Raw genomic sequence first — 12,931 nt, 5'->3', positions numbered from 1 at the left:
GAAGCCAACTATCATTCTTATTGTTCCTTTTTTTTCCTACTGTATTTAAGATATTTTACTTATTTTATGACTTATTTATTTATTTTAGAGAAAGAGAGCATGTGACCTTGTGTGGGGGGGCGTTGCAGAGAGGGAGAGAGAGGATCTTAAGCAGACTTCCTGCTGAGCATGGATTCTAGTGTGGGGCTGGACCTCACAACCCTGAAATCATGACTTGAGTGAATCAAAATTAAGAGTCGGACACCCAACTGACTGAGCCATGCAGGCGCCCCTGCTTGTTATTTTAAATAAACACTTTATTTTTATTAAAGTTTTTTTTTGCTGTCAATTTGACTATAATTTTCCAGGTGTAGTGTTTTATATTTTTCTTTTTAGGGATTTACTTCATTTTTTGGATCCTTGTGTTGGTGTATTTAATCAACTTTGGAAACTTTGGCCATTGCCTCTTAAATATTTCTTCTGCCTCATATTCTTTCTCCTCTCTTTTTGGGACTCCAGTGGTAATTGTTTTATTTTATTTTTATTCATTTACTTATTTTTTAAAGATTTTATTTATTTTTTCATGAGAGACACAGAGAGAGGCAGAGACACAGGCAGAGGGAGAAGCAGGCTCCATGTGGGGAGCCCGACGTGGGACTTGATCTCAGGTCTCCAGGATCACGCCCTGGGCGGAAGGCAGGCGCTCAACCACTGAGCCACCCAGATGTCCCAGTGGTAATTGTTTTAGGTTGATGTTCTCCCACAGGTTTTGAGTATGTTTGTATTTTTAATATTTCCTTTTCTCTCTGTTTACATTTGTATTTTTCTATTTTATCTTTAAAGTCATTGTTTTCTTTTTTGTGTTCATTGTGTTATTAATTCCATCCAGTAACATTTTAATTTCAGATACTGTATTTTTTAGTTCTAGAACTTCCTTTTGGTTTTTCTGTCAAGTTTGCATTTCTCTGCTAATATTTTTACCTCTTTATTCCTTCTGATGTTTTGCCTAAATCTTCTAATATATTTATAATTGTTGTTTTGAAGTTCTCATCTGCCAATTCCAACATATGGTGATTTGTGGATCCTATAGATTGTTTTTTCTCTTGATCATGGATCACAGTTTTCTATCTCATATGTCTAGTAATTTTTAATTATATAGTGAACATTATGGATGGTACATTCTAGAGACCTTGTTTTAGGTTATCTTCCTGTAAAGAGTGTTGAGTTTTTTTGTTTTTTTTTTAAAGATTTTATTTATTTATTCTTGAGAGAGAAGGAGAGACAGAGCCAGAGATACAGGCAGAGGGAGAAGCAGGCTCCATGCACTGGGAGCCAGACGTGGGATTCGATCCCGGGTCTCCAGGATCGCGCCCTGGGCCAAAGGCAGGCGCCAAACCACTACGCCACCCAGGGATCCCCGAGTGTTGAGTTTTGTAAGAGCAGACTGTTAAATTTCTGGGAGATCATCTTGATCCCATAGAAGCTTGTAGCCTGTTGGGTGTATCTTTTGTTTTTGCCCTAAGTTTTAAGACATAGCCTTCAGTTCTGGAACATGGTTTTTACTCATCTAAGATATGGCCTGTGTTGGGTTTTAATGGAAAACCTTTCTAATTTGGCAGAACTGAAATTCCAAATTCTGTCTCCCCAGGATTGGTCAGCTGCTGGCATCTTTGCTTAGCTTTCTCCTCAAAATAGTTTAGTTGTTCAGCTTTATTGACCTATAATTGACAAAATTATAAGTTATATAAAGTACATTATGGTGATGTGATATACGAATGCACCGTGAAAGACTCTCCCTATCTGGGTGACCATCTCATCTGTCCCCTCACATACTTGTGCGTGTGTGAGAACACTTAGGTTGTGCTCTCTCAGCAATCTCAGCCTTCCAGACAGCACCACCACGTTTGCCATCACATCCTCAGACCTTACACATCTTTGAGTTCCACATGTGGACCCTTGACCAGCCTCTCCCTGCCTCCCCTGCACCTGGCAGCCTCTTTCTACTCTGTTTCTATGAGTTTGACTTTGTTTGTTTGATTTGTTGATGTTTCCTCTAACCATATGCAACTTAGGAGTCAGCCAAGGATTTGGGAGGGATTTAATACAGACTTACAAAATTAAGTATTTTGGTTTTTTCCCTTTTTGCTGCTTTTTTTCCCCTTTCTGTTTTGGCCATTTTGATAGTCCTGAACTCTGACCTCCATTCCTCCTGTAATAAGACAGCCAAGCACTGTCACCTAGCACTGTCACCTAGCACTGTCGCCTCCTGTTCTGCAAGAGCTGGCAAGTGTCCGCTAGTCAGAAGGCATCTCAGTATGGGGCTCAGACTTTGCTGTCCCTCCAGTTTCTTCGTGTTTCTGGTGGTTCTCTAGCACCTGTGGAGCTGGTTTTTTTTTTTTTAAGATTTTATTTATTTATTCATGATAGAGAGAGAGAGAGAGAGGGAGGGAAGGAGGCAGAGACACAGGCAGAGGGAGAGGGAGAAGCAGGCTCCGTGCCAGGAGCCCAACGCGGGACTCGATCCCGGGACTCCAGGATCGCGCCCTGGGCCAAAGGCAGGTGCCAAACTGCTGAGCCACCCAGGGATCCCCGTGGAGCTGGTTTTTAAAAAATTTTGTGCAGCTTATCATTAGTGGTAAGATTAGTCTGATATAAGCTGGAGCCAGAACTCTCAGACCTGCACTTTTATTTATTATTATTATTATTATTATTATTTTAAGATTTCATTTATTTATTAGAGAGAACACACACATGCTCGTACAACCAGGGAGAGCAGCAGAGGGAGAGGGAGACTCTCCAGCTCAATTCCGAGACCCTGGATCATGACCCGAGCTGAAGACAGATGTGTCACAGACGGAGCCCCCAGGCGCCCCAGACCTGCGCTTTTAAACCATGCCTGACAGAGGAAGATGAGGGAGACCAGGGTGATCATTGGGGTGTGCCAGTGTGTGGAGGGGAGCCCAGGAGCTGATGCTGGAGGAGATAGAGTGTGGGTCACAGAAGCTAAGAGAGGCTGGTACTTAAGAGTCTGGTGATAAGCTGTGGGATGTAGACTGTCCTCGGTGGTCATTGGCTTCCTCGACAGAAGTAGGGTGGTGGCATGCTGGGGGAGAGGCCAGATGGGAGCAGAGGGAGTGGGGGCCGTACATGCAGACAGTTCTTTCAGGAAGCATTGCTGTGAACAGGGATTGGAGCAGAGTCTGTGGGGCAGGGTGTGTGCGTGTCTGTGTGCACACTGACAGGGATGTGTCCTGGAGGAAGAGGGACCCGAGAGAGCAGAGGAACAGTCTTGAGAAGGTGTGAAGGGTGGGGTCCACAGCGTAGGTGGAGGGACTGGTCTTTGTCCTTTGTCCCAGGAAGGAAAGCAGCGCATGTGGTGATTTGGGTTGGTAGATTTGATGGAGGGAAGACGGGAGACCTTTGGCTTTTTCTGTGAATTAAGGGGTAAGATTATTGGAAAGTTGAGAAAAGAGCCAAAGGAATATAACAGTCATTGTGGTAGTCATGTATTGCTTTGTAACAGAGCACCCCAATGATTAGTGGCGTAAAGTAGCAACCTTAGTTCTTGCTGATGAGTCTGTGGGTTGAGCCCAGTTTGGGCTGGCCCAGGCCTCTGCTCGTCATGTTGTCTGCCTGGCTTCTCGTGTGGCTGGGGCCTCATCTGGGTCTTCAGGCCTCTCTCCAGGCTTCTGTCAGTCCCCCCGAGGCTGGATGGGGCTTCTTCATACATGGTCACAGCATTCCAAGAGGGCAGGGCTGCAAGCTGGCTCTCAAAGTGGCACCTGTCCTCTGCTGCCTTCTGGTGGTTACGGCAAGTCACAGGATGGGCAGATAGGTTTCACTTCTCCTGCTGCTGCTTTTTCTTTTTTCTTTTTCCTCTTTTTGACTTCACTTTTTTTTTTAAGATTTTATTTATTTATTCATCAGAGACCGAGAGAGAGAGAGAGAGAGAGAGTGTCAGAGACGCAGGCAGAGAGAGAAGTGAGGGAGCCTGACGTGGGACTCGATCCCTGGTCTCCAGGATCAGGCCCTGGGCCGAAGGCGGCACTAAACCTCTGAGCCACTTGGGCTGCCCTTGACTTCACTTCTTGATGCAAGGAGCTATATAGAATTTGTGCCGATCTAAAATTGTCCCGCTTGTCTTAAGAGAGGGAAACTAGCTTCTTTTTTTTTTTTTTTATGATTTTATATATTAATGAGAGACAGAGAGAGGCAGAGACACAGGCAGAGAGAGAAGCAGGCTCCCTGTGGGGCGCCTGGTGCGGGACTTGATCCCCTGCCCTGAGCTGAAGGCAGATGCTCAACCGCTGAGCCACCCAGGCGTCCCTGGGAAACTAGCTTCTTAAGAATTCAAACGCTCGGCTATATTATTATTATTATTATTATTATTATTTAAAGATTTTATTTATTTATTAGAGACAGAGAGAGAGAGAGGAGCCTGACGTGGGACTCGATCCCGGGTCTCCAGGATCACACCCTGGGCCGAAGGCGGCGCTAAACCACTAAACCACTGGGGCTGCCCAGCTCGGCTATATTAATGTTCACTTGAGATGGTGTGGTCATTAATTTAAAACGAGTAACACTCAAGCCAGATTTCCTCATGGAAGCCTTCTTTGCCTGACAACTCCCTGCTCCCTGACTAATGATAATTGTGAACATTTATTGGGCACTTAATTGTTTGCCAGCCATGTTTTTTTTTTTTTTAAGATTTTTTTTTTTTTAATTTATTCATGAGAGAGAGAGGGAGAGACACAGGCAGAGGGAGAAACAGGCTCCATGCAGGGAGCCCAACATGGGACTCGATCCCGGGTCTCCAGGATCACGCCCTGGGCCAAAGGCGGGCTCTAAACTGCTAAGCCACCCAGGGATCTCCTGCCTGCCATGTTTTAAGCACTTCATATATATTATCTTGCTTGATGTTCACATTGTCCCCTGAGCCATATACCATCATCTCTATCACATAGTTGAGGGGACTGAGATAGAGTTTAGAACAGTGATTCAGATCAGGAAGGGAGAGGCTGACCGTAGGCCAGGCAGCTGTACCCGGAGCTGAGGATGCAGCCACCATGGCTCACTGCCTCTGGACAAGTCCTGTCTTCCACTCGTAACCGCTGTGGTGCTCATACACACAAGCACTGTCCATGCCCCTGGTTCAACGCACTGAACTTTGCCCCAGTCAGCCCTCCTGTCCACCCTAGGAGGTTGGCATTTTTTGTCCTTATCCACAAGGATGCCCCAAGGCACAGGGAACCAATGGCTCTGCTGTCTTCAGGCTCAGAGGTAGGATGCTGTCTGGGCAGAGTCCTTTAGGATCTGCTAGAGGTCAGGCTCCTGGAGGTGGGGCTGTGTGTCTTGTCCCTTGCACTTGTTGCTGAGTAGAAGGTGCCCAGTGTCCTCTCTGTGGGCTCTTAGCAACATTGAAGCCTTTCAGAGCTCCTCTTCAAGAATATAACTGCCACCTGTCAGCCCACAGAGATGCAATTCACATAGAATCACCCTTTTAAAATGTGCAATTTAGTGACTTTTAGTACATTCACAAGGTCAGCCAGCACCGCTAACTCCAGGAGTTTATCACCCCACCAAGAAGCAGAATTGACTGCCCCATTTTGAAGACATGCACTTCTCTCCTCTGGGTCTCATTTCCCCTCAAGCTTAGGAGACCCTCCTCTCCTTTTCTTAGCTCAGTCCTGGTTACTACCTTCTTGTCATCTCCCTCATCTTTATAATTCTTTCTGTATCTCTTTTGATTTCTCCTTTTTTTGTTGTTGACTAGGCCAGGATCTGGTGTCACGTGGAGATTTGAGAATGTGGACTTTGCTGTCAGCTAATCTGGGTTCTGGTTTTGAATTGACATTAACTGTTGGCCTGGGCCAGTCCTACAGTTATCTAGACCTCTGCCTTTTTTTTTTTTTTTTTTTTTTATGATAGTCACAGAGAGAGAGAGAGGCAGAGACACAGGCAGAGGGAGAAGCAGGCTCCATGCACCGGGAGCCCGACGTGGGACTCGATCCCGGGTCTCCGGGATCGCGCCCTGGGCCAAAGGCAGGCGCCAAACCGCTGCGCCACCCAGGGATCCCTAGACCTCTGCTTTTTAACGCATGAACTGGGGTTAGAGTTGTACTGGGCTTGTGTGGTGCCTGTATACCGTGAAGTGTCCATGGGAGCAGTCAGGAACAGCTTCCTTCCTCCTGGTAGGTGCAACCCTGCAGTCAGAGTTCCTAGACTTAAGTTGTCTTGTGCTCTCATTTGGACTCAGCTCTGCCCACTGCCCTGGTTTCTGCCCTGGTACTTGTTGGGCTTTATTTTTATTCCACCTGTTTGGTGGTGCTTTTTAGCTGCATGTCTCCACTTATTTGTCCTTCCAGGAGTTCTGGCCCAGAGCATGCCATGCCTGCTCTTAGTTCTGGTTCTCCCAGGAGCACAGTGCTGAGAACAAATGCAGTACAGATACTGTCTGTTGTCAGTTGTGGAGCAGATGCACACAGGGGCCTCGCTGTGATGTGTCTCTGGCTCCCCATACAGGCAGGCCCTGGCTTAACAATGGTTCAACGTGTGATTTTTCAATTTTTTTTAAAGATTTATTTATTATTCATGAGACACACAGAGAGAAGCAGAGACACAGGCATAGGGAGAAGCAGGTTCCCTGCAGGAGCCCAGTGTGGGACTCAATCCTGGGACTCTGGGATCACGACCTGAAGTGAAGGCAGCCGCTCAACTGCTGAGCCACCATCCCTGATTTTCCAACTTTACGATAGTATAAAAGTGGTATACACTTTGCAGAAACTATTCAGAATTTTGAATTTGAATCTTTTCCCTGAGGCAGTGATATGTACTACGATCTTCTGGTGATGCTGGGCAGCGGCCACAGTTCCCAGTCAGCCTGCAATCACGAGGTCGACAGCCAATGCTGACAGCCGTACCCTGACGGCCATTCTGTTTTTCAGTTTGAGTACAGCATGCGGTAATTATGTGAGGTGTTCAGCACTTATCATAAGTTGAGGAAGATCTGTAGTTGACCCCATTCTCCCTGGGCCCCAGGAAAGCATCTGGTGTTGGCCACTGTCCTAGACCAGTGGGGGCAGTCATGACAGCTCCTTGTCCCCTAGTCACATTTTTACTTGCATTACACACAGACTGGGCACATGCCCAGGATAGCAGGACTAGTCAGTGATGGAAGCTGGATTTCGTGCCAGAGAGCCCCTCCCGTGCTCAGGTCTGCCACTTTGACGGTTTCTCTGCTTGGGCTCTGTGTTGATCTCCAGGAGGAAGAGGAGGGTGTGTGCTGACCGTGCTGCCACGTTCCCTAACCAGGAAGAGGGGCCACAATTACTAGCAGCGAGCACACGGGTTTTGAGCTTGCGCTCTGAGTCTTCTCTTCATCACACCCAACAGCCAGAGGAAGCTCTTGAGGAGGTGAGGGCCCGCTCAGGCCTGACAGAGCCCTTGCTCAGGGTGTCTGGTGGGGTGATGAGTTGCTCACCTGAGACTTTGGTGGGAGACCAGCTACAATCCATCTGTGGGGGGAGAAACAGCGCTTTTAGGAGCTTGCAGCCGCAGGAGCCGCAGCCACCCAGGCAGAGTGCCACCGCGAGTAGACTGAGGCGGACATCTGTCTCTGTGTGGGTCTCGTCTCACCCTCACAGCACCCAGGCTGGGTCCGGTGGGGACGTGGAGCAGGCTGGCTCTCCGGCGGAGACACCAGCAGACTGAAGATGCACTTGTTACTCAGTGTTGGCCACGTAGTGTCGAAAATTTAAATTGTTTGTGAGCATTTGAAGATTTGGGGATTTAAGAAAATTTGGGGTTCAGGTCTTTCTTGTAGATCCTGGCAGATGTGTCCCCTTGACCTGTGTTTCTACAGGACTGTAGGTGGCTGCCACGGACTTGCCCCTGTCCCCGTGGATGGCCTTGTGCTCTTGCTGCACGTTCAGGTCCACCTGCCGTTTTCTCCATCTGGCTGCTTCCTTCCCCTTAGCACCTCCCGCTCTGCAGCACTCTGCATCGCAGCCCTTGTGTTAGGATATGGCCAGAGAACTAGAAATCCAGAGGCTGGGCACTTCCCTGTTCCTTGTAAGACAGCGCTAGCTCCAGAAATACAGGGTTTAGGATGTTTCCTTCTCAGTAGAGCTGACTTCCTTTCTAAAAAATTCCTGTGTACCCCTCTGGTGTCTGGAGATGGCTAGGCTGTGCTCTCCTGTTCTCTGACCACAGCACTCACACACTCACTCTCCAGGAACCTGCTCCTCTTTCTTCTTGGCCCCTCTTTCTGGGGCACCTACCAGATCGGGAGCTGGAAACCTGCAGGCAGGTGAGGTGGCTGGCTCAGCTGGCAGCAGCTGTTCCCTCTTCAGCCTGTGGGCCCTTCCGCCTGGCTGGGGAAGGGACCTGATTTTGCAACTCTCACACTGGCACCTGTTTTGGGATCTAGTTTTTTTCTGTTGTTTCCCCATTTGTTTATTTATTGTGCCAGGAAGTGTTTTCCTCTAGAAACTCAAGTTTATTTCCATGTATTTGTCCTTATTCTCTGACAGTGCCCCTCTGATAGAACTCTTTTAAGAAATGGATTTTTAGGGGATCCCTGGGTGGCTCAGCGGTTTAGCGCTGCCTTAGGCTCATGGTGTGGTCCTGGAGACCCGGGATCGAGTCCCATGTCAGGCTCCCTACATGGAGCCTGCTTCTCCCTCTGCCTGTGCCTCTGCCTCTCTCTCTGTGTCTCTCATGAATGAATAAATAAAAATCTTTGGAAAAAAAAAAAGAAATGGACTTTTAATTGTTAACAAAGTAACAAATATGAGGCTTCTAATAAAAAGATCTATTCTTGGGGAGCCTGGGTGGCTCAGTCAATGAAGTATCTGCCTTCAGCTCAGGTCATGATCCCAGGGTCTTGGGATAGAGCCTCACATTGGGCTCCCTGCTCAGCAGACTCCTCCCTCTCTGCCTTCTGCTCCCCTGCTTGTGCGCACATGCTCTCTCTGTGTTAAGTGAATGAATAATTTTTTTTTTTAATTTGAAATAAAAAGATCTATTCTTACAGGCAGCCTTCCTCTCCCCTGGTTCTGTTCCGTAGACAAAGCTGTTTTTGAAGTCTTAATAGTTGTTTAATTCTGGTAGTCACTTCCATAGGTTAGTAATAATAAAAACTCATAGGAGCTAACACGGCTTAAGGCTTTTTGTGTGTCAGGCATTGTTCTAGGGTCTTTACATTGATTTCTTCTTCTGATTCTCACTGGTAGTATATGGGGTAGGTGTTGTTACCTACTTTTCATAGATGAGGAGACAGGCCCAGAGAGAGGCTAATTGACTTGTCTGAAGCTTCTCCTTTTCTCTTTAATTTTTTTTTAATTTTAATTTAATTTTATTTATGATAGGCACACAGTGAGAGAAAGAGGCAGAGACACAGGCAGAGGGAGAAGCAGGCTCCATGCACCGGGAGCCCGACGTGGGATTCGATCCCGGGTCTCCAGGATCGCGCCCTGGGCCAAAGGCAGGCGCTAAACCGCTGCACCACCCAGGGATCCCTCTTTAATTTTTTAATTGTGGTAAAATACATATAACATAGAACTTATCATTTTAATAAGTTTTAACTGTGCAATTCGGGGATACTCAGCACATTCATCCTGCTGCATTTCCCAAACTCCACACCCCACACACTGAAGCTGTGTCCCCGTCACACACCCTCCGCCCCCAGCCCCCTCCCTGGCCCCCACACCGCCAGCTCCCCTGTGTCCCCAGGAGTCTGACCACTGCATGTGCCTCCTAGCAGTGGAACCGTACAGGATTCATCCTTCTGTGTCTGACTTATGTCACTCAGCACAGTGTCCTCAGGGCTCACCAGGTGGTGGCGGGTGTCCACAGTTCTTTTTAAGGCGGAGGATATGATTGAGGATAGATGCCCATGGCCCTCTACCTGCCTCAGGGAGAAGAGGATATCATTCTTAGAAGGTGGGACTCTGAAGCTCAGCTCCGTTAACCTTACTCCGTTAACCTTTGGACCTGCTGTGGATACTCTGTTAGGTGACGACACGAAACTTTGTTGTCTACTGTTGGACAGCCTGATTGCTTCTCGACCTTTTGGCTAAGATCAAGTGTGCTGTGTGTTCCTATCAGTTTAATATTAGACAACCTGATTCCCTGTTGTCATGAAATAACATCTTTCCCATTCTCTGCTGTCTGACACTTCTACTGTGTGATTGTTTCCTCTGGTTGGTCTATGAAAATCCTTAGACCATTAAGGAGCCCCACCCAGTCTGACTGCCTTGTCCCAGAAAGCCTTCAGACATCCTTGTTTCCAGGAACTGGTTAGACATGCTCCATCTTAAGCTGGAGGAATCTGGCCTCCCACATCCAGGGGAAATCCCACCTTTGGGTCAGCATTTATCAGAGACTGGTCTATAGAGCAAGGGCAGTAGTTGTCTTCTCTTAGATTTGGTGTCTCCCTTTAAGACTCTTGGAATGTGGCTCACTAGGCCAGAGTTTTCTGATGGGTGGTTACATACCTGCATGTATGCACGCAAAGAGGTATTTATGTCATGAATCTCAGCTGTGTCTGGGAACAAGAATGTCCTGTCCCCATCAAGGTTCTTCTAGCCAGACTGAGAATCAAACTGACATGAGACATATCAACAGGAGAAAATAAAATTTAGGGGGCAGCCCAGGTGGCTCAGCAGTTTAACACCGCCTTCAGCCCAGGGCCTGATCCTGGAGACCCGGGATTGAGTCCCACGTCAGGCTCCCTGCATGGAGCCTGCTTCTCCCTCTGCCTGTGTCTCTGCCTCTTTCTTTGTGTCTCTCATGAATAAATAAATAAAATCTTTTTTTTAAAAAAGCACAAATTCTAGAAATCACAAAATCATGCCATTTTACCTGCCTGCTAATCTTGGGTCCATACTCAGCCTAAAAAGTGCCTTCTGTAGTTGAACCATGGTAAATGTCACACCTTATTGAAGGTCTCTTAAATTCTTCATTCTTTTTTTTTTTTTTAAGATTTTATTTATTTTTATTTTTTCATGAGAGATACACAGAGAAAGGCAAAGACACAGGCAGAGGGAGAAGCATGCTCCCTGCAGGGAGCCCTACCCAGGACTCGATCCGGAGACTCCAGAATCAGGCCCTGAGCCAAAGGCAGATGCTTAGCTGCTGAGCCACCCAGGCGTTCCTAAATCCCTTATTCTTAAAGCTGCCTCTCTTTTCTGTCATTGATTTGTTGGAGGAATTTGGTTATTTGTCCTATAACCTCCCACCTTGTGGGTTTCACTAGTTTCTTCCTTTTGTATTGTTTAGCTTGTTTGTTTCTCTCTAATTTCCACTAAAGAGATTGACAGGGTGATTAGATTTAGGTGCAAATTTTTTTTTTCTTTTTTTTTTTTTTTTTAGGAAAACTGAACAAGTGTGATCTGATGGATTTTAATGTAATATCCACAGGAGAATGTTTTAAAACATCTTCTTTCCATTTTGTATACATTTCAGACCCCCTTTCAGAGGGTTGACTATCCTAATTTCATTAAACCCTGGGATGTCTGTCCAGATAGCAGTTTCTTCCTCAGATTTTGGTTCTGTTCTCTGATGAGGTAGACTGATTCTTTTTTTTTTCTTTTTAAATATTCTATTTATTCATGAGAGACGCACACAGAGAGGCAGAGACATAGAGGGAGAAGCAGACTCCTCGAAGGGAGCCCCATGCAGGACTCCCTCCCAGGACCCCAGGATCACGCCCTGAACTGAAGGTAGACCCAGGCATCCGACATAGACTGATTCTTAGTATGTGATAGCTGCTTTTAGGTGTTACAATATTTTTTTTCATTCTATCTCCATTTCCTTACAGGACTTCTTTAGTAGCTGTTGGAAAATGGGAGAATTGCTTCTCTTTGGCTTATTACCCTACAGACAAGTGTGTTAAACTGAGCAGAAAATGTTTAAAGAAAATAAAAACAAAATCTGGCAGTATGGAGTGGTAGCACATGGGACACATTTTGGGGTTAATGTCACATATGCCTTTCCTGGAGATAGGTATCACACATACATCATAGTCCTGGATATCATAGACCTTAGGATATTTTATTCTTACTCTCTTAACTTTTGTATAGTCAAAATAAATAATTATTCCAAATAGATCAGGGATATTACAGTGTAAAAAGTTAAACTATATGAGTGCTAAAAGAAAATAAAGGTGAATTTCTTTATAACTTAGGAGTGGGGAAAACTTTTTTTTTTAAAGATTTTATTTATTTATTTATTCATGATAATCACAGAAAAAGAGAGAGAGAGAGAGAGAGAGGCAGCGACATAGGCAGAGGGAGAAGCAGGCTCCATGCAGGGAGCCCGATGTGGGATTCGATCCCGGGTCTCCAGGATCGCGCCCTGGGCCAAAGGCAGGCGCCAAACCGCTGCGCCACCCAGGGATCCCAGGGAAAACTTTTCTAACTATGACTCTAAGCCTAGAAACAGTAAGATTGATTGCAGTAACAGCAGAAACCTGCATTGTAAAAATCACCATAAGCAATGTCAAAAGACAAATGACAGCAGAAAAATATGTTGAATTTCTGTCATAGTAAAGAGCTTTTATCTCTTTACTATTATGTCTAATAGTTGAAAGAACTCTACACCTAAAATTAATATCACACTGTATGTTAACTGGAATTTAAATAAAAACTTAAAGAAAAAAAAAAGGAAAAATTCATAGAGACGCGCCTAGCTCACTCAGCCAGAAGTGTGCTACTCTTGATCTCAGGGTTGAGCTTGAGCCCCACATTGGGTGCAGCAGTGACTAAAAATCATCATCATCATCATAAAAGAACTCATAGAAACTGAGAAGAAAAGCAATATAACTGATAGAGAAAAATGAGCAAAAGATAGAATAGTTTATAGAAAATAAATAAAAATGGACCTTATATAATTGAACAGATGCTTACCATTTCTTGTAATAAAAATACTAATCAAAGCTATATGGAGATAC

General features: G+C 45.8%; 1 protein-coding gene across 11 annotated transcripts in view; it reads left to right on the top strand.

The window, feature by feature from the left end:
* PPP6R2 (protein phosphatase 6 regulatory subunit 2) overlaps positions 1-12,931 on the top strand; it is an 83,613-nt gene that overhangs the window by 9,645 nt on the left and 61,037 nt on the right. The window contains exon 1 of one of the 11 annotated variants that reach the window (XM_038550114.1): positions 7,250-7,392. The exons of 9 other annotated variants lie outside the window; for them this stretch is intronic. The gene's annotated coding sequence lies outside the window, so the exon portion shown is untranslated. Of the gene's footprint in view, positions 1-7,249; positions 7,393-12,931 lie in introns of those variants that run through there. One more of the 11 variants, XM_038550119.1, reaches the window with a different exon arrangement.

This window comes from Canis lupus, chromosome 10 (assembly GCF_011100685.1).
Source record: "Canis lupus familiaris isolate Mischka breed German Shepherd chromosome 10, alternate assembly UU_Cfam_GSD_1.0, whole genome shotgun sequence".
In the NCBI taxonomy this organism is placed as follows: domain Eukaryota; kingdom Metazoa; phylum Chordata; class Mammalia; order Carnivora; family Canidae; genus Canis; species Canis lupus.
The sequence above is the reverse complement of the archived record's forward strand: the minus strand, read 5'-3'. Positions and strand labels throughout refer to the sequence as shown.